Source organism: Eschrichtius robustus, chromosome 1 (genome assembly GCF_028021215.1).
Source record: "Eschrichtius robustus isolate mEscRob2 chromosome 1, mEscRob2.pri, whole genome shotgun sequence".
In the NCBI taxonomy this organism is placed as follows: domain Eukaryota; kingdom Metazoa; phylum Chordata; class Mammalia; order Artiodactyla; family Eschrichtiidae; genus Eschrichtius; species Eschrichtius robustus.
The window spans coordinates 194,994,718-195,013,355 of NC_090824.1; the positions used below are offsets into that span (position 1 = coordinate 194,994,718).

The window sequence follows — 18,638 nt, forward strand, 5'->3', positions numbered from 1 at the left end:
TTTTTTTTTTTTTTTTTTTTTTTTTTAAGATTTTGGCCTCACTGCCCAGCATGTGGGAATCTCAGTTCCCCGACCAGGGATCAAACCTGTGCCCCCTGCATTGGAAGTGCGGAGTCTTAACCACTGGACCGCCAGGGAAGTCCCTATTTTAATTATTTTTAAATAGGATAGCATTTGGTGCTTAACCAACAGGAGTGCTTACATCACGTATGATGTGAAATGGAATTATAGGCTATACTCAAATGCCATACACTATCAAGGTTTTTCAATGTTGTACCTTGAATTTGCATGGATTTCTCTCCCTGTGTTTGAACACACATATTCACAACAGTTTGATAAAGTTCCTGAAATAAAACTCCTACCTATTAATTTGACGTTTCCTTGAAGCTACTTCTTTCAAAGAGAAATAAAATCTAGAGTAGCTTCTCTTTGACACTATCTTTTTAAGGTGTAAAGCCCTAGAGAGAAGAGCCTGCATGTGAAATCCATCACAAATCTTGCACAATGGGTGTAATGTGGACAGTGGAGAATTTAGTAACTTCCATAAAGGAAAACTGAAGTCATTTTTTAACATGAATCTTGTGTATAATTTCATGTCTGGCACCATGGACTAGTAAAATACATAACATTGTAACTAATGGACTTTTAGGCCTCACCTTAACAACCATTGTCAGGTACACATTTATACGGCTTCAGGGTTGCCGTACAGGCAATCAAAGTGGCAGGCAGCACTGAAATCACTTTAGAAGCTTCCCCTGACCCATCTATTCATTATACAATCTCAGTATGAGCCCCAGTCATTCTTAGGAATATTCAACTGTCCCAATACTCATGCCCCTGGAGTTCTTAACCTGTACATTTATTCTTGTCTCTCCCACTCCTGGGCGCTATTTTTATCCCCTTCCCTGTTCTTAGGATTAAAGCAGCCATCATCTTTAAGGACCACTACTTTCCCAGTATTTTCTCCCTGCCTATCCCTTACCAACCAACTTCTCATACTTTTACCCTCCTTGTAAAACAAAAACAACCCCCCCACCCCTTATTTCCTTTTCTCCTCTTTTTCTCACTTAAATATATTAATGTATTTCCTGGCATCCTATGGAAGTTCCCTGCTCTCTGCTAGGAGGGCAGGTGCTATGACATCACCAAACTGGGTTCTAACCCCGGCCTTGCACAAGGCACTTCTCTGTTTTCTTATCTGTAATCAGAGGAGAAATTGATCCTAACACACATAGATAGTTCTAAAAATTAAGATAACAGAGGCAGGCATCTAGAGCAGCAGAGGAGGCCTCAGGAAACATCTTCTATTATTTTTATTACTCTTCTTAAATGACTTCCTTTCAAATGACACCTGGAGGTTCTTCCCATTTGAGTACTCAACTTCTTTTTCTCAGAATTCAGGATAAAATTAATTAAATACACTTAAACACTTAAATTCTGTCCTGCGGCAACGGCTCCTAGCACTGTTTCCTAGGCTGACTCACAGGTATTCAAATAGGCTATTTGTCACATGAAGTGCTGGGGCCAGTGCTTATAGTAGAGACTCTAATTTTAAAGATGAGAAGCCTCAGGCCCAAGAATATGAAACAATGAAGCAATAAACTGACGCCAAACATTGTGAATTTACTAAAGACCACCTAATTGTACACTTTAATGTGTATAAAATGGTAAATGTTATGTGTATTTTACCACAATTAAAAAAAAATCATCTGGGAGGAAAAAAAAAAAAAAAGGCATAAACCGAGAGTTGCCTGTATTCAGGATGGTTATGTAAATCCTGTTCGTGCCACCCAATTACCAGTGCACACCCTCTGACTTGTTATCCCTGAAGGAAACTAAAATAGCTACTAAAGCCTCCACGCTGCAGGCTTTTCCGTGGAGAACTGAGATCTGGGGAAAATGCAGCGGCTTCCTTTCTGCCTGGGGGCATCCAGCCCCTAGTCCTTTTGACTCAGCCGCACTAGAAAGAGAAGAGAAACCTCTCCTTCCAGGATATTTGGCGGCTGCCTACAACAGACCTGCGCCCAGGAAGTGGGTTCTCAGCCCAGCCGCTGAGCGGATCCTGAGGCTACACGCCTTCTGCCCGCTCAAGGGTAGGGCCAGGCCGCCGGAGCCTGGAGCTCAGACAGCCCGGTGACGGGCGGGGCAGGGGCAGTGGCAGGGGCTGGGGCCCGCTGGGCGTGGCCTAGGGCCGAAGGCGTGGCCTGGCAGGAACCTGCTGGGCGTGGCCGAGTCTAGAGGGATCCGACTGGCGCCTGGCGGGCGCGGCCTAAGGAAGGGGTGGGGCGTGGCCTAAGGAAGGGGTGGGGCGTGGCCGGGGCCCTTGGGATGCGGCCCTGGGACCCGAGGGCGGGGAGAACACTAGACCGAAAGGTGAAGTGGGCGGAGACTGGGGGGACGTCAAAGGCCCAGTTCCTGCGGAGGGTCCCCGGGGAGAAGGCGGCACGCAACGAGTGGAGGGAAGGCGGCCAGGAGCCGGAGCGGGCGCGGGAGCTGTGGGCCCGGTAGGAAGAATGGGGTCGCTGCCGAGCTGGGCGCGTTAACTCCTGCAGGGACCCCGGCGGAGGTCCGCCCTGGGAAGGAGTCTTAAAGCAGTCCCTAAGGCTTTGGCTTGTTGCTGCCTTTCTCCTGGCGCTCGGGGGGAGCTGCAAAGACGGGGATCGTGAGGCTGCGAGGCCTGGGAGGCTGGCCTGGGCTTGCAGCTGGCTGGTTGCCCCGAAGTCTAAAGTCCTGCAAAGGCTGGCTTGAAGCCCGAGGCTCGGAGTCCGGCGCGGAGCGTGGCCCGAGGGCCCCGCGTGGCTCGAGCTCAGGGTTGCTCGACAGAAATGCTCCGGGGTCGTCGTTGGGCCGCTGTGCTGGGATGACGCGGGGCGGGGGGGGGGGGCATCTACTCCACGCTTGTTCTCCTCTAATAAGCTTTGAAATCATACCTCTAAGCCTTGGGCCTCAGCTTTCCCCTTGATTTTACCGTCATGGTCCTTCTATCGTAAAGGTATTCCAAATACACTTGGGTGCGGATATGATCATGGTATTTACAGCCACGATGTGACATTTGTGAAGACACCTCAGGTGCAGTGACACCTGGGGCGGGGGGTGCGTTTAGAGAACTAACTCCTTGGGGGGACACACGAGTCTATTCGTCCTTAAATCACCTCTCCAGTGGAGGAAACTGACAAGCATTGACTCCTTTCCTAAAGGACTGTCACATTCACTGTCATATAGAATGAACGTCAGTAAGAAAAGAGCCCTAAGACTTAGGACTTGGCCGGTTACATTTTATTTTACATGGGCAGGAGGGGTGTACAGCAGTTATCCTGAAGGTCTGATGTAATTCCAGAATTAAGCAACCCCCCCCAAAAAGAAACAGTGCACAGGGCAAAGAGAAAGCGATCAGACAACTTGCTGACTGTTGATAACAAGATAGCAACTTAATTTTAAAGAGGATAATTTGAACAAAGAACTCAGAGTGCTACTTTGTGAAATTCTGTATTCATTCGTGGAGACTAGATGTTGCTTTATTGTTATAAAAGTGACTAAAATGTATGCAATGTAGATTTTTGGAATAGAATAGCAAAATACGTTTTATTTCCATTCCTTGATCTTAGAATCATAATAGAAAGGCCCAAGCCTATATTTTTTGACAGTTAGTAAAAGCTAATCACCAGGGGTCTTCTCTGAGCTCTGTACATGCTAATACTAACTTAAGACAATTTGCAGTGTGCATAGTTAAATTTTGACCCAGACAGGAGCAAAGAACAACAGATCATTTAGAGTCTTGAATATTCTATGCCAGTGTACTTGCTGCCTTCTCAGTTGGGGCTTGGCCCTGAGATCCCTGGGATTATAGTAGGTAGAGGGCCCCTATGTAAGGCTTGCAGAGGTTGCTCTCAGAATTAAGCCTGAAGACAAAATAATGAACTACAGAGAATGGGAGGAGCTACTGAAAATAGAATGGAAAATATCCATTCTTGCTTCCATATGCTTTAAAGTGTTACTATCTGAGGAATCTTTCATCATTCTCAAACGTCTTAAATACCCCAGTGAACCATACAGTAACATTGCAGAGAAGACCTTAAGCTGTGTTCTGCTCTATGAACTTCACTGTTAATAGGAGAACCTGAGATGGTTGTTGAATATGCTTTTCATATGCCAAACATGACCTCGTTCTTCTATACTCAGTGGTTCATGTTTTTCTAAAAAAAAGTTTCATTTAAAAAAGCCTTCTGATTCATAGATGTCCCCCCCTCACTTAAATAAAAAAAGGAAGAAGAAAAATAAAATATCTGCTCCCACCTAGTCACCTGGCTCCCACCTCTGTCCCCTTCCAATGAGGCATGGCCATGTGACTTTCTCTGGTCAATGAAATTTAAGTGGAGTGACCTGTGTCACTTCCAGGTGGAAGCTTTAAAAGCCAATGAGAGGTGCGCCCCACTCTCTTTCCCTCTGCCAGGGTGACCACCAATTTTCTAGATAGTGGTGTTCTGTTGGCCTGGGTCATGGAATGAAGACAATCAGAAGAGCCCCCATCACTCTGTGTTAGACATATAGTGTAAGCCAGAAATCAGCCTCTGTTGTGTTTAGACCCCAGGATTTGGGGACTTGTTTGTTAAAGCAGCATAACCTAGCCTATCCTGACTAAGACACTCAGGTAGGGTCTGAGCCACACGTCTCCAAGAATTACTGGTCTCCTTGGGAGCCTAAAAGAGGGAGGATGATATAAGAAGTGTGCTGTTGTGACCACTGTCCCTCTTACTGTGTGGACTTGTTTCCAGAATGCTCCGGAACGTCGTGGTTTTAATCAAAGGTGGAAAAAATGGCATTTAGATGTTTAATTATATTCTGTAAGGGCAGCCAGTATTCAAGTGTAAAGTACATAAAGTTTCAATGTCCATAAAGGACAGGAATTAAGGCTCTCATTTTCATTTCAAAAAACACTATCTGTCTGTCTGTCTGTCTACCTATCTATCTACCTATATTTAAAATTTTCCAACTTCCCTGGTGGTGCAGTGGTTAAGAATCTGCCTGCCAATGCAGGGGACACGGGCTTGAGCCCTGGTCCTGGGAGATCCCACATGCTGTGGAGCAACTAAGCTTGTGCACCACAACTACTGAGCCTGCGCTCTAGAGCCCGCGAGCCACAACTACTGAGCCCATGTGCCACAACTACTGAAGCCCGCATACCTAGAGCCTGTGCTCTGCAACAAGAGAAGCCACCGCAATGAGGAGCCTGTGCACCACAACGAAGAGTAGCCCTTGCTCGTCGCAACTAGAGAAAGCCTGCGCGCAGCAATGAAGACCCAATGCAGCCAAAAATAAATAAAATTTAAAAAATAAAACAAAATTTTCAGCATCCTTCCAAGTTTTCCAATATAAAGGAAAGTTTATGGATTCATTGTTAAGACACACAATTCTTTCCAAATGTAGTTGTATCAGTGGATGCATTTCAGAAATTATTTTGTCATCAAGGGACACTTGAAATGAATCATCCAAACCTACCATTGACTAATATCTAATTTTTTTTTGAAAGCAGCTTCAAAGAGTACTTTAAATATGATTTCTTGGCTTTCTTATTTTGGATCTAAGAGGATCAGACCTAGGTTTTGCTCTCCACATCCTGGAAGCAATGTGTTCCCTCTTTTCCTCTGACTTAAACAGAAGTGAAGCAGGAGCATTTTGCTTAGGGCAGAGCCATGCTGCATTCTTAGGGCTGTTGGCTATAAATCCACTCTCCCTAGAGGTTAACAATCAAAGTTCTCCCCCTCTCTTACTCAGACGAGTGATATGATGATGATAAATTGCTTGGACATGACTGCCCCGAGCTCTGGTGTGATGAATTATGTTGTTCAGGGCACAACCAAAGATTCTCCATTGTCTGTCGACAACATTGAATGTTGGCAGTTTTCATAAGTAGCTTTCTGCCAATTTTGGTCTCTGCTTTGCATATTAAATTCTCTGTTTTCACAGGTCATGGTTCTTAGTCCTTAATCATCTCCGTCTTCCCCTGAATTCACTTAGCTAAACAACCTTTTGTTTTTCCCTGTTCCTACTCACTAAAAGGCTGAGCTATTCTCACAGTTGTGTTCAGTAAACATTGAGTCTTTCTTCACGGAAACTGTTAAAATAATAATTATTAGTCCTTTCCACTAAATCCAGAGTAATAACAGCTTATCTTGCAATGGCTTAATTGGGTAATGATTTAGTGTTTGAAAAGCACTTTGAAGAGACTATTGGTAAATATTATGAATTTAATGCTCTGTTGTATAATTGAAAGTCCACTGCAACCACAAAATCCTTAGTATTATTGTGTACCAACAAAGGTGTGTTTCTTAATATTGCTTGCTATTTTCAAAACTGTATATGTATTGATTTTTGAAATATTTAAAGTATTTTCATACACTCAAAGTTATCATGTTTATACTGTCACATTTCTAGGTCTTATGTACCACATTCCTTATGTCTCTGAAAAGTTAGATGCCATTAGTCTTGGACTCTAATAAAAGTTTGGAGGAAATATGAAGTGGATTCCCCAGTTCAGGGGTATTTCACATCATACAGCTGCCACATCTGTTGTGTGTGGTATCTGCTTACCTTTTCAGCAAGCTTTCCTATTAAACCCTGACAAATCACTGCAATAATGATTTATTTACTCCAAGTCCATACACTAAGCTGTCACCTCATTGGCATCAACATTTGTCAAAAAGGATTAGATTATATTGCATATGCCCAGCCGACCCTTCGACAGATTTTCTACTCACTTTATAGACCCAGAGCCCCCTGGTTTAATTAAAGGCCACTTCCGTGGCTTGGACTACACAACCTCTATTACTGACTGTATTAGTTTGCTAGGGCTGCATAACGAAATATCACAGGCTGGGTGACTTAAACAACAGAAATTGATTTTTTTCATCATTCTGGAGGCTAGAAGTCCAAGATCAAGGTGTTGGTCGATTTGGTTTCTTTTGAAGCCTCTCTTTTTGGCTTGCTGATGACCTCCTTCTCCCTGTATCCTCATGTGGTCTCTCTGTGTCCTAACCTTTTCTTATAACTACACAAAATAGTCATGTTAGATTAGGACCTACCCTAACAAACCCATTTTAATATAATTACCTCTTTAAAGACCCTATCTCCAAATACTATCACATTCTGAGATACTGAGGGTTAGGACATCAACATAAGAATGTTTGGAGGGGGTACAATTCAGCCCGTCATACTAACCTACAATAATAATGGCCTCTAGAAACTATCATTTTGGGAGGTTTTTTTTTTTTTATCAAATTTGAGCAATCAAGTGATAACTACAAATCTTTTGGAAGGTCTACTCAGTTCAGAAACTTCTTAACATTACTTGGAGGAGAGCTTTATGCTTATGACTTATAAAATTGAACTAATTAGATTAAAATCAAAGCAACATTATTAAATGAATTCAATTGGGTTGGCCAAAAAGTTCATTCGGGTTTTGCTGTTAGTGACAAACCCGAACGAACTTTTTGGCCAACCCAAATATATGCTTTATTAAGCTGTTAACCATAAAATGCACATAAGCAAGTATATCTTGCTGTCTGAACTATATCATCTAAATATTTGTGATGACAACTCACAAATGTTTCTTACCTAAAATATCCTCTCTGAATCAAAAAAGTGCCATGACTAGTCTGCAATACTTATGCCATCAAAAAGGGCAACAGGATATAAAATACACTCTGGTCCTATCGCACATCTTCTCCTGAGAGGGTGATATCTTGTGCTCCCGCTGTTCGACGTGTTCTGAATTCCTGCCTCCATATTATCAACTGAAAATGTCTATGAAAGCCAAAGAGTCTCTGAAGAAAGATGATGAGCCCAAGAGGAAGACAGATAAGCTCTTAAACCTGAAGAAATATTGGGAACGTGAAAGCCTCAAAGACCTCAGTGGGACCTGCCCGTATCTACCATGCAGACTAGAATTGATTCTGGAAAACTTTACAATATTCAGAATATTTGGAATAGAATCGTAGTCTTTTTTTTTTTTTTCAACATCTTTATTGGAATATAGTTGCTTTACAATGATGTGTTAGTTTCTGCTGTATAACAAAGTGAATCAGCTATATGCATACATATATCCCCATATCCCTTCCCTCTTGAGTCTCCCTCCCCCCCTCCCTATCCCACCTCTCTAGGCGGTCACAAAGCACTGAGCTGATCTCCCTGTGCTATGCAGCTGCTTCCCATATCCACCTCAATACAAATAACTCAATTTTGTTTCTTTTCATGGCTGAATAATATTCCATTGTATAAATGTGCCACATCTTCTTTATCCATTCATCTGTCGATGGACACTTGGGTTGCTTCCATGTCCTGGCTATTGTAAATAGAGCTGCAATGAACATTGTGGTACATGACTCCTTTTGAATTATGGTTTTCTCAGGGTATATGCCCAGTAGTGGGATTGCTGGGTCGTATGGTAGTTCTATTTTTAGTTTTTTAAGGAACCTCCATACTGTTCTCCATAGTGGCTGTATCAATTTCCATTCCCACCAACAGTGCAAGAGGGTTCCCTTTTCTCCACACCCTCTCCAGCATTTGTTGTTTGTAGATTTTTTGATGATGGCCATTCTGACTGGTGTGAGGTGATACCTCATTATAGTTTTGATTTGCATTTCTCTAATGATTAGTGATGTTGAGTATCCTTTCATGTGTTTGTTGGCAATCTGTATTTCTTTGGAGAAATGTCTATTTATGTCTTCCGCCCAGTTTTGGATTGGGTTGTTTGTTTGTTTGTTTTTTTAACATCTTTATTGGAGTATAATTGCTTTACAATGGTGTGTTAGTTTCTGCTTTATAACAAAGTGAACCAGTTATACATATACATATGTTCCCGTATCTCTTCCCTCTTGCGTCTCCCTCCCTCCCACCCTCCCTATCCCACCCCTCTAGGTGGTCACAAACCACCGAGCTGATCTCCGTGTGCTATGCGGCTGCTTCCCACTAGCTATCTATTTTACGTTTGGTAGTGTATATATGTCCATGACACTCTCTCACTTTGTCACAGCTTACCCTTCTGCATGAGCTGCTTGTATATTTTGGAGATTAATCCTTTGTCAGTTGCTTCATTTGCAAATATTTTCTCCCATTCTGAGGGTTGTCTTTTCATCTTGTTTATGGTTTCCTTTGCTGTGCAAAAGCTTTTAAGTTTCATTAGGTCCCATTTGTTTATTTTTGTTTTTATTTCCATTTCTCTAGAAGGTGGGTCAAAAAGGATCTTGCTGTGATTTATATCATAGAGTGTTCTGCCTATGTTTTCCTCTAAGAGTTTTATAGTGTCTGGCCTTACATTTAGGTCTCTAATCCATTTTGAGTTTATTTTTGTATATGGCATTAGGGAGTATTCTAATTTCATTCTTTTACATGTAGCTGTCCAGTTTTCCTAGCACCACTTATTGAAGAGGCTGTCTTTTCTCCATTGTATACTCTTGCCTCCTTTATCAAAGATAAGGTGACCATGTGTGCACGGGTTTATCTCTGGGCTTTCTATCCTGTTCCATTGATCTATATTTCTGTTTTTGTGCCAGTACATACTGTCTTGCTTACTGTAGCTTTGAAGTACAGTCTGAAGTAGCCTTTTTTTAAAATTATTTTTTAAAATGTCTTTTGCAGTAAACTGAGAGCCAGAAATCCTTAGAGGATTGTTACATGGGTTTATAAGAGTATGTTCATAATATATGGGATAATTGGCTGATGGCTTGGAATGAGCTGCGAAACATTTTTCCCTTCAAAAACTGTTTTTAGTTGGAATTATTGTGGAAACTGGGTGATGGATACATAGGGGTTCACTATACTACTCTCGACATTTGTGAACATTTTTTAAATGTCCATATTAAAAAATTTAAATAAAAGAATTGATTTTTACAAAAAGAACTGAATTATATATATAGACAAATATAATTATGTAATATAATCATATAAATATATATAAAATTCATTTCTTCTTTATATATAAAATTATATATATACTTCTGTGATGCAAAATTTGATACCATCAAATTTTCAGGGACAGATTAAATTTGAATAATAAGCAAATAAATTTGCATGCATATGTAAGAGAATTCACATGTAAGTAGGATGCGGTTTTTCACTCCCAGTCACTCCACAGAAAAGTATTGTTGAAACCTTTCTCCGGGAAAGGCTACAAGGGTGTCTTTGCTAGTTTTAACCTAGGTTATTTGACACGATTTTATTTATTGCTCTCTGGTCTGTGGCACGTCTATCATTTCATGAGTCAGTGCTTTTCTGCGAGTTATAGAGTTTCCCAGGCTGCGGTTTCTCCAAGTTCAGTCTTTATTTATTTATTTATTTTATTTATTTATTTTTGGCTGTGTTGGGTCTTCATTGCTGGGTGTGGGCTTTCTCTAGTTGTGCCGAGCAGGGGCTACTCTTCATTGCAGTGCATGGGCTTCTCATTGCGGTGGCTTCTCTTGTTGTGGAGCACGGGCTCTAGGTGAGTGGGCTTCAGTAGCTGTGGCTTGCAGGCTCTAGAGCACAGGCTCAGTAGTTGTGGTGTATGGGCTTAGTTGCTCCGTGGCACGTAGGATCTTCCTGGACCGGGGCTCGAACCCGTGTCCCTTGCATCGGCAGGCAGATTCTTAACAACTGTGCCACCAAGGAAGTCCCCAGTCTTTAACTTTAGAGACTTTCCATTTGCCACTGCACAAATCCATTTAACACAGGAATTCCAGAAGAGGCCACTGGCTTCCAACGCAAATCTAAGGCCTTACATTGATTCTCCTTTGCTTCTGTGTTGCTTTGAACTTGCCCCCTTATCATCCAGAAAAGAACAAATTCCAAGGGTTCCTCTTTCTCCTGTGGAACTAAATATTTGGGAGCAGCTGAGTGCATAAGTAGCAAAGATTCTGCTGTTTTAAATAAGACTGAGACTTTGACCTTACAGCTATATTTGACCTGTTAGGTGTCCAGGGAGAGAGAAGGTTCTAGCAAATCCAGTTGCAGTGCTCCTTTTTGACTTTCTTCATTCCTCCCAGGCATTGCCTTTTCACTTTTTGTCTATCAGGGTATTTTGGTAGATAAATTAAAATATTTCAGGCTAAGAGATGCAAGTTTAAAATGGTCTCTGTGAAGATTCTACATAGTTCTATACATTCTTGTCTATTGAATGTCATTTGGTTGTTAGATTTAAGATATGTAAAAGAATATATATAGTTTCTAGCATTAGGGATACTTCATGGGCCTTTGCTATTACTTATTCTTGCTACAGTGAGGTCAAAAACCATTAGTTTCTAAATTCCTTTGCTTTCTGATAGACCAAATCAGAACTGCAAAAGATTTTTTTTTTAATGTGGAGTTTTCATAATGCATTATGTAGGGATACTGTGTTTTTTTGTGAACCTGTTTCCACTTATTTATTTTTATTTTTGTGTTAGTAATACCTTGGCTAAAATAAGTTTTCATTAGTTATTCCTATATAATGTGATGATTTTACAACATTGGCACTAAAGGAGAGTTTATTTATATTTTGTTTCTCTAAAAAGAATGATGTATTAAACTTTAGAGTTTTATTCTATAAAAATTTGAAAGCTTACTAAGTAGTTGTACTATGTCTGACCACACTGTCTCAATCCATATTCTTTTACACCATATAATATCATATTTATATTTTTAAATCAACATCCTTTAAAATAATGTCAACAATTACAAGGTCAGTAAAAAGGTCTGAGAGTTAAAATTGGATAATAGCTTTCTTTGCCTAATTAGAAGTCAAGATTATATTTCTGATGAGTTGGGGGATGTTATCCCCAGAACAGGAGTTAGTTCCTTAATAGGCCAGAAAAAATAAATTGTTACAAGACATTGCAGAGATGTTAAATGCCTTTTAGTTTTCATAAACTCAGTGTAATAGTCATGAGAGTGAATGAATAAATTTATCATTCATTAGTATTCCTCAAATTTGTCAAATTTGATTCATTCTCGCATCATCTTTAAGAGTGTTTGCTATGCCTATGTACTACCTTCACTACTAATTACTTAACATTTTTTTTTAAACCAACCCACTGTTTTCCTTCAGCCTCATCCTAAGCAAAAATATCCATGAAATCACAGGCTTGCAATGTTTATTACTTTTTTCTAAGACACGTTCAAATAAATAAATACTTGTTTAAAACATTTTTAAATGCCCATATATCACCTAAAATCAGTGTGAACACCAGTGGACTATATATCACACCTTCTGAAAACACTGACAAAAAAAAGCAGATTGACTTTTTCTACTTATCTCACTGCCCACTAAAAAAATAAAATAGTTCTTGGTTGTAAAGCTGGCACAGAGTCATTTTCAGAATAGTTTCTGTACTTGTACTGTGATGATTAGAAACTGTGAAAACACTAGAAAATGTATATACATATGTATGTATATGTATCTAAGTACACATGTACATAGGTAATGGATCATTTCAGCTGTTATTTAGGAAAGAGCCAAGAGTTTTCAGTTGCTTAGACAATCAGCATGATGTATTTGAGGGCTAATCACCACCATTATTTTATACTAGTGCCTCTATTTTACTTTTAGTCATAAGCAGTATAAAGGGTGATCATAGAAAAGTAATAATCCGGGTAGTGAAATATTTTTCATTCATCTGCTAGTAATAATTTGAAGTTAATAGTAAATACTGTAAGGGACTTCCCTGCTGGTCCAGTGGTTAAGACTCCACGCTCCCAATGCAGGAGGCTGGGGTTCGATCCCTGGTCAGGGAACTAGATCCCACATGCACGCCGCAACTAGGAGTCTGCATGCTGCAACAAAAGATCCTGCGTGCCGCAACTAAGACCCGACCGCAGCCAAATAAATAAATAAATAAATATTTTTAAAAAATAGTAAATACTGTAATGTGGTTTGTTAAGGATGGTTTACCTTGATGGGAGATCAGAATAGAATTAGAAAGATATCAATAGTTTTTACATTCCTTGTATAGCAATGTTGTGCCTGATTTTCTACTATGCGTATATCCCCATTTGTTTAACGTCTAAACTCCTGGGGAGTGGCTGCAAAACCGGTTTAGAGGTCATTTGACGCCTCTTCCCACAGAATCAGAGAAGTTGTATCTGGAAAGAACGTTAGAAATCACCTTGCTTATTAATTCCTTTGTTTTATTAATGAGAAAACAGGCCCACAGACTAAGTGATTTACCGAAAGACACACTCTGAGCATATCAACTTTTTTTTTTGGTAAAGGTTAAGTAGTTGGTAAACTTGTAGCTTTTCCTCCTTTTGGGGAAATAGTGATATTTTCATAAAGTAGGATGTTGTCCCATCTGTGTGCATTCTTCCATTTTTAAAACACAGTAACTTAACATTAATTTTTGGTGGCACTTAAGGTATTTTATAGCTTCTAGCTTTTTTTTTTAATTGAAGTCTAGCTGATTTACAACGTCGTGTTAATTTCTGCTGTACAGCAAAGTGACTCAGTTATACAGATAGATACATTCTTTTTCATATTCTTTTCCATGATGGTGTACCCCAGGATATTGAATACAGTTCCCTGTGCTGTACCGTAGGACCTTGCTGTTTATCCATCCTATAGATACTAGTTTGCATCTGCTAATCCCAAACTCCCAATCCCTCCCCCCGCCGCACCACTTCCCCCTTGGCAACCACAAGTCCGTTCTCTATGTCTGTGAGTCTGTTTCTGCTTCGTAGAAATGTTCATTTTTGTCATATTTTAGATTCCACATATAAGTGATATATAGCTTCTAACTTTTGTTTGTATCAAATAAAAGATTAATCTATTGCATATTATCAGGAATGATATCTGTTGCCTTCAGTACTTTTGAACAAGAGAGGGAAACTGATATTTTTTTAAGCAGCGTCAAGGTACATTTTCCATAATAAATAAAACTTCTGTTCTTATGCTTAGTGCTCTTGGATTCAAACCTCCCTGAGTTCTTGATTTTTAATCTATGTCTAATAACAACAAAATAATAGAAAACTGATCATCAGATGTAATAAAAGTTTTGATATGACATCATAATGAAAAATGTGTGAAATGAGTTACTGTGAAGAATAGGGCCAAGAAGTGAGAGTTTAGTTTCATGTGATGTCCAAGTAAGAACTCGCGGAAGACTAGGGTAGCAAGGGCCATAGAATTTACTTATGAAATTAAAAATCACTTCTAAAGGAGGGACAGCTAATTTTGTTTATGTAATAATTTTCTATTGCTCCACAGCTTGTTGGTAAAAGCATCTTTGAGCACTTAGAAAGCACATCTGTATCCGCACTGTGTTCCAATTAAAAAAGTGTTATCAGTTCTTTTTGGAAACTGAGCCACGGCGTAGTTCTGAGATCTCCCAGGCACACATAATTCGAGAAAGGGAAAATTAGTGACCATTCCCCGCTGAATGCTGTGATTTGCCATCACCAAGAAGGCAGGCAAAGTCTTAATCATACAAGAGACCTTTGCCAGTTGGTAATTCCTCTGCTGTTAATGCTACCGGAGAGTCCATATTCCAAATCTGCTCCCTGTGGCTTCAGACCTACAGCAGCTCTGAAGCCTGTGCCTTCTCTCCAGTCACGTTAATTGACTCCTCATCCATAAACGTTTCTAGAACGCCCGCCACGGGCCAGTCACGGTGCTAAATGCTGGCTGTGACGCGGTTCTCACTTAACACCGAGCAGAGAGGAGGCTTCCTTGAGAGAGAGGATAATCCGTCTGCAATGCTCCTGCGGTGTCTCCAGAGAGTATCAGAGGATTAGAGGGCTCTCCAGTGGTCACACTGCCTGGCCAGGCTCTGCAGCACGTGCCATTTGTCACTGACACAACATACTCACTTTACACCACGGCTTCAAACCAAGGAGAGTGTCGGGGGCTGGGCGGTGCTCTTCTGAGCCTTGATCTGATGCTTGGAGAGAGCATCTCCGCTCATTCCTCTCTCAGCGATAAAGACCAAGGTGTAGCTTCCGTGCTCTGCTCAGATCCGAGCAGAGGAGAGGTTTCCTGCCCACAACCTCTTTTTGCTTCATCCCTGTGTGGGACTCTGGCTGTGTCCCCTACTAGTGTCTTTGGTGGCCTTCCTTCTTCCCAGAGTTAGTGACTACAAAGATGCCAGGCAGACTCTCATGAATGCTGATAACCTGGACTCCATTCCTGCCATACAGTCTTTGTTTGGCCCTTTATTAACTGGCAAACATTTTCTTTTCAGGAGCACCTTGTCTGCTTGCTGTCATAGCTGTGTAACGCCAGCTACTTCAAAATTTAGCATAAGAGTATTAATTGCGTTTTACCTACATGTTGCATATAATTTGTCGTAAACCTGACTAAATTATAAACTCCTTAAAGACAGGGACCACGTCTGCTTTTCCTTTCTACACCACAGAGAGGGAACTGACCTCCTTTATTACTGTTGTATGAGTCCTAAACAAACAAAAAGAAAAACAAACCACAAGAAAAACTTTACATCTTGTGAGAGGACGTCTCTTCAATGAAGAGTCACAAGGCAAGTGCTACTGCACGATGCGCTGACCTTTTGAGAAGTGAAATGTTTTATCGCTGAGCATCACTTTTTTTAAAAAATATTTTTGAAGCTTTCATATTACAACAACATGGCTCCATCACAATTAATCTTATATGCTAATGCAGTGACAATGAGATGATTTCTCTGGAGAATCTATGCTAATACTATTAGAATGCTCTTACAATGTCAAAATGATTGCGGTGGAAGCATGTGGGGACTGTGCGTATGTGATTATGATATTCTAGTGATGGGTGATTACCATAGGAAACTACTAATGCAACTCTGCAGGGACTTGCATTATGAAGCCATTATAACGTGAGATTATAATGACACAATAACTTGGATGCACATTAATGATGTGAAAACTAAAAGCTAATTTGAATGCAAGTAGTGTTTCCATTAATTTGTAATTAAACACTGAAAGCAATGCTTGTTTAAATTTAAGACAGAGACATACAATCCAGAAATGAAAATGGTGGGAAAGAAGGCATGCTTAGGAATGGTTAGAACCATTTACAACTCTGCCCTTTGGTACTTACTTGGGGTGAAAGCTCACCTCAAAGTGGCCTCCCCAGACTTTCTCCCCCTCTGCTGGTCCCCTAAAGTAACCAAAAACTGCATCAGGACACAAGAACCCTGGACCCAACTCCCATTTCTATCACTGCCATCACTTAGCATTTTAAGCGTTCTTGTTTCATTTTTGAAGTGGGCATGATAGTATATTACCTCCCTCAAAACAAGAGACTAAAGCAATTTTTCTTCCATTAAAAGTAATGTTTTAAAATATATGACAAAATTATCTATGTTCAAAATCCAACAAAACAGATAAGCACAGAGGAGAAAAAGAAAAAACAACTAAAAAAAAAATTCTACCCCTCGAAATGGCCTCTATTAGCATCCCTGGGTATTTTCTTTTTTTCAGACTATTTCCTATGCATAGGGTATACATTTTTTTCCATTAAAACTTTGTATTATACAGTAATAAGTACTATATTATACAGTAATAAGTAAAATCTACTTATTAATTCTCCCCCTCCCTCCAAGTTGCAAGATCTTTTTCTTTTTTTTTTTTTTTAACATCTTTTAGTTTTATTTTTAAACAGCTTTTAGTTTTACTGATCTTTGCTATTGTTTCCTTCATTCTTTTTCATTTATTTCTGATCTGATCTTTATGATTTCTTTCCTTCTGCTAACTTTGGGATTTTTTTTGTTCTTCTTTCTCTAATTGCTTCAGGTGTAAGGTTAGGTTGTTTATTTGAGATTTTTCTTGTTTCTTGAGGTAGGATTGTACTGCTGTAAACTTCCCTCTTAGAACTGCTTTTGCTGCATCCCATAGGTTTTGGGTCGTCGTGTTTTCATTGTCATTTGTTTCTAGGTATTTTTTGATTTCCTCTTTGATTTCTTCAGTGATCTCTTGGTTATTTACTAGTGTATTGTTTAGCCTCCACATGTTTGTATTTTTTACAGTTTTTTCCCTGTAATTGATATCTAGTCTCATAGTGTTGTGGTCGGAAAAGATACTTGATATGATTTCAATTTTCTTAAATTTACCAAGGCTTGATTTGTGAGCCAAGATATGATCTATCCTGGAGAATGTTCCATGAGCACTTGAGAAGAAAGTGTATTCTGTTGTTTTTGGATGGAATGTCCTATAAATATCAATTAAGTCCATCTTGTTTAATGTATCATTTAAAGCTTGTGTTTCCTTATTTATTTTCATTTTGGATGATCTGTCCATTGGTGAAAGTGGGGTGTTAAAGTCCCCTACTATGATTGTGTTACTGTCGATTTCCCCTTTTATGGCTGTTAGCATTTGCCTTATGTACCGAGGTGCTCCTATGTTGGGTGCATAGATATTTACAATTGTTATATCTTCTTCTTGGATTGATCCCTTGATCATTATGTAGTGTCCTTCTTTGTCTCTTGTGATAGTCTTTATTTTAAAGTCTAATTTTGTCTCATATGAGATTTGCTACTTCAGCTTTCTTTTGATTTCCATTTGCATGGAATATCTTTTTCCATCCCCTCACTTTCAGTCTGTATGTGTCCCTATGTCTGAAGTGGGTCTCTTGTAGACAGCATATATATGGGTCTTGTTTTTGTATCCATTCAGCCAGTCTGTGTCTTTTGGTTGGAGCATTTAATCCATTTACATTTAAGGTAATTATTGATATGTATGTTCCTATTACCATTTTCTTGTTTTGCATTTGTTATTGTAGGTCTTTTCCTTCTCTTGTGTTTCCTGCCTAGAGAAGTTCCTTTAGCATTTGTTGTAAAGCTGGTTTGGTGGTGCTGAATTCTCTTAGCTTTTGCTTGTCTGGAAAGGTTTTAATTTCTCTGTCAAATCTGAATGAGATCATTGCTGGGTAGAGTAATCTTGGTTGTAGGTTTTTCCCTTTCATCACTTTAAATATGTCCTGCCACTCCCTTCTGGCTTGCAGAATTTCTGCTGAAAGATCAGCTGTTAACCTTATGGGGATTCCCTTGCATGTTATTTGTTGTTTTTCCCTTGCTGCTTTTAATATTTTTTCTTTGTATGTAATTTTTTTAATAGTATTTTTAAATTTATTCATTTATTTTTGGCTGTGTTGGGTCTTCGTTGCTGCGCGCAGGCTTTCTCTAGTTACAGTGAGTGGGGGCTACTCTTCGTTGTGGTGCGCAGGCTTCTCATTGCGGTGGCTTCTCTTGTTGCGGGGCAGGAGCTCTAGGTGCGTGGGCTTCAGTAGTTGTGGCTCATGGGCTCCAGAGTGCAGGCTCAGTAGCTGTGGTGCACGGGCCTAGTTGCTCCACAGCATGTAGGATCTTCCCAGACCAGGGCTGGAACCCACATCCCCTGCATTGGCAGGTGGATTCTCAACCACTGCACCACCAGGGAAGCCCCTGTATTTAATTTTTGACAGTTTGATTAATATGTGTCGTGGCGTGTTTCTCCTTGGATTTAACCTGTATGGGACTCTCTGTGCTTCCTGGACTTGATTGACTATTTCCTTTCCCATATTAGGGAAGTTTTCAACTATAATCTCTTCAAATATTTTCTCAGACCCTTTCTTTTTCTCTTCTTCTTCTGGGACCCCTATAATTCGAATATTGGTGCATCTATTGTTGTCCCAGAGGTCTCTGAGACTGTCCTCAATTCTTTTCATT

At 40.0% G+C, this 18,638-nt stretch overlaps 1 protein-coding gene across 1 annotated transcript in view; it reads left to right on the forward strand.

Moving 5' to 3' along the window:
- The first annotated feature begins 2,362 nt into the window (after nt 1-2,362).
- The window catches only part of PTER (phosphotriesterase related), a 67,583-nt gene continuing 51,307 nt past the window's right edge, over nt 2,363-18,638 (forward strand). The window contains exon 1 of the mRNA XM_068561988.1: nt 2,363-2,504. The gene's annotated coding sequence lies outside the window, so the exon portion shown is untranslated. The remainder of the gene's footprint in view (nt 2,505-18,638) is intronic.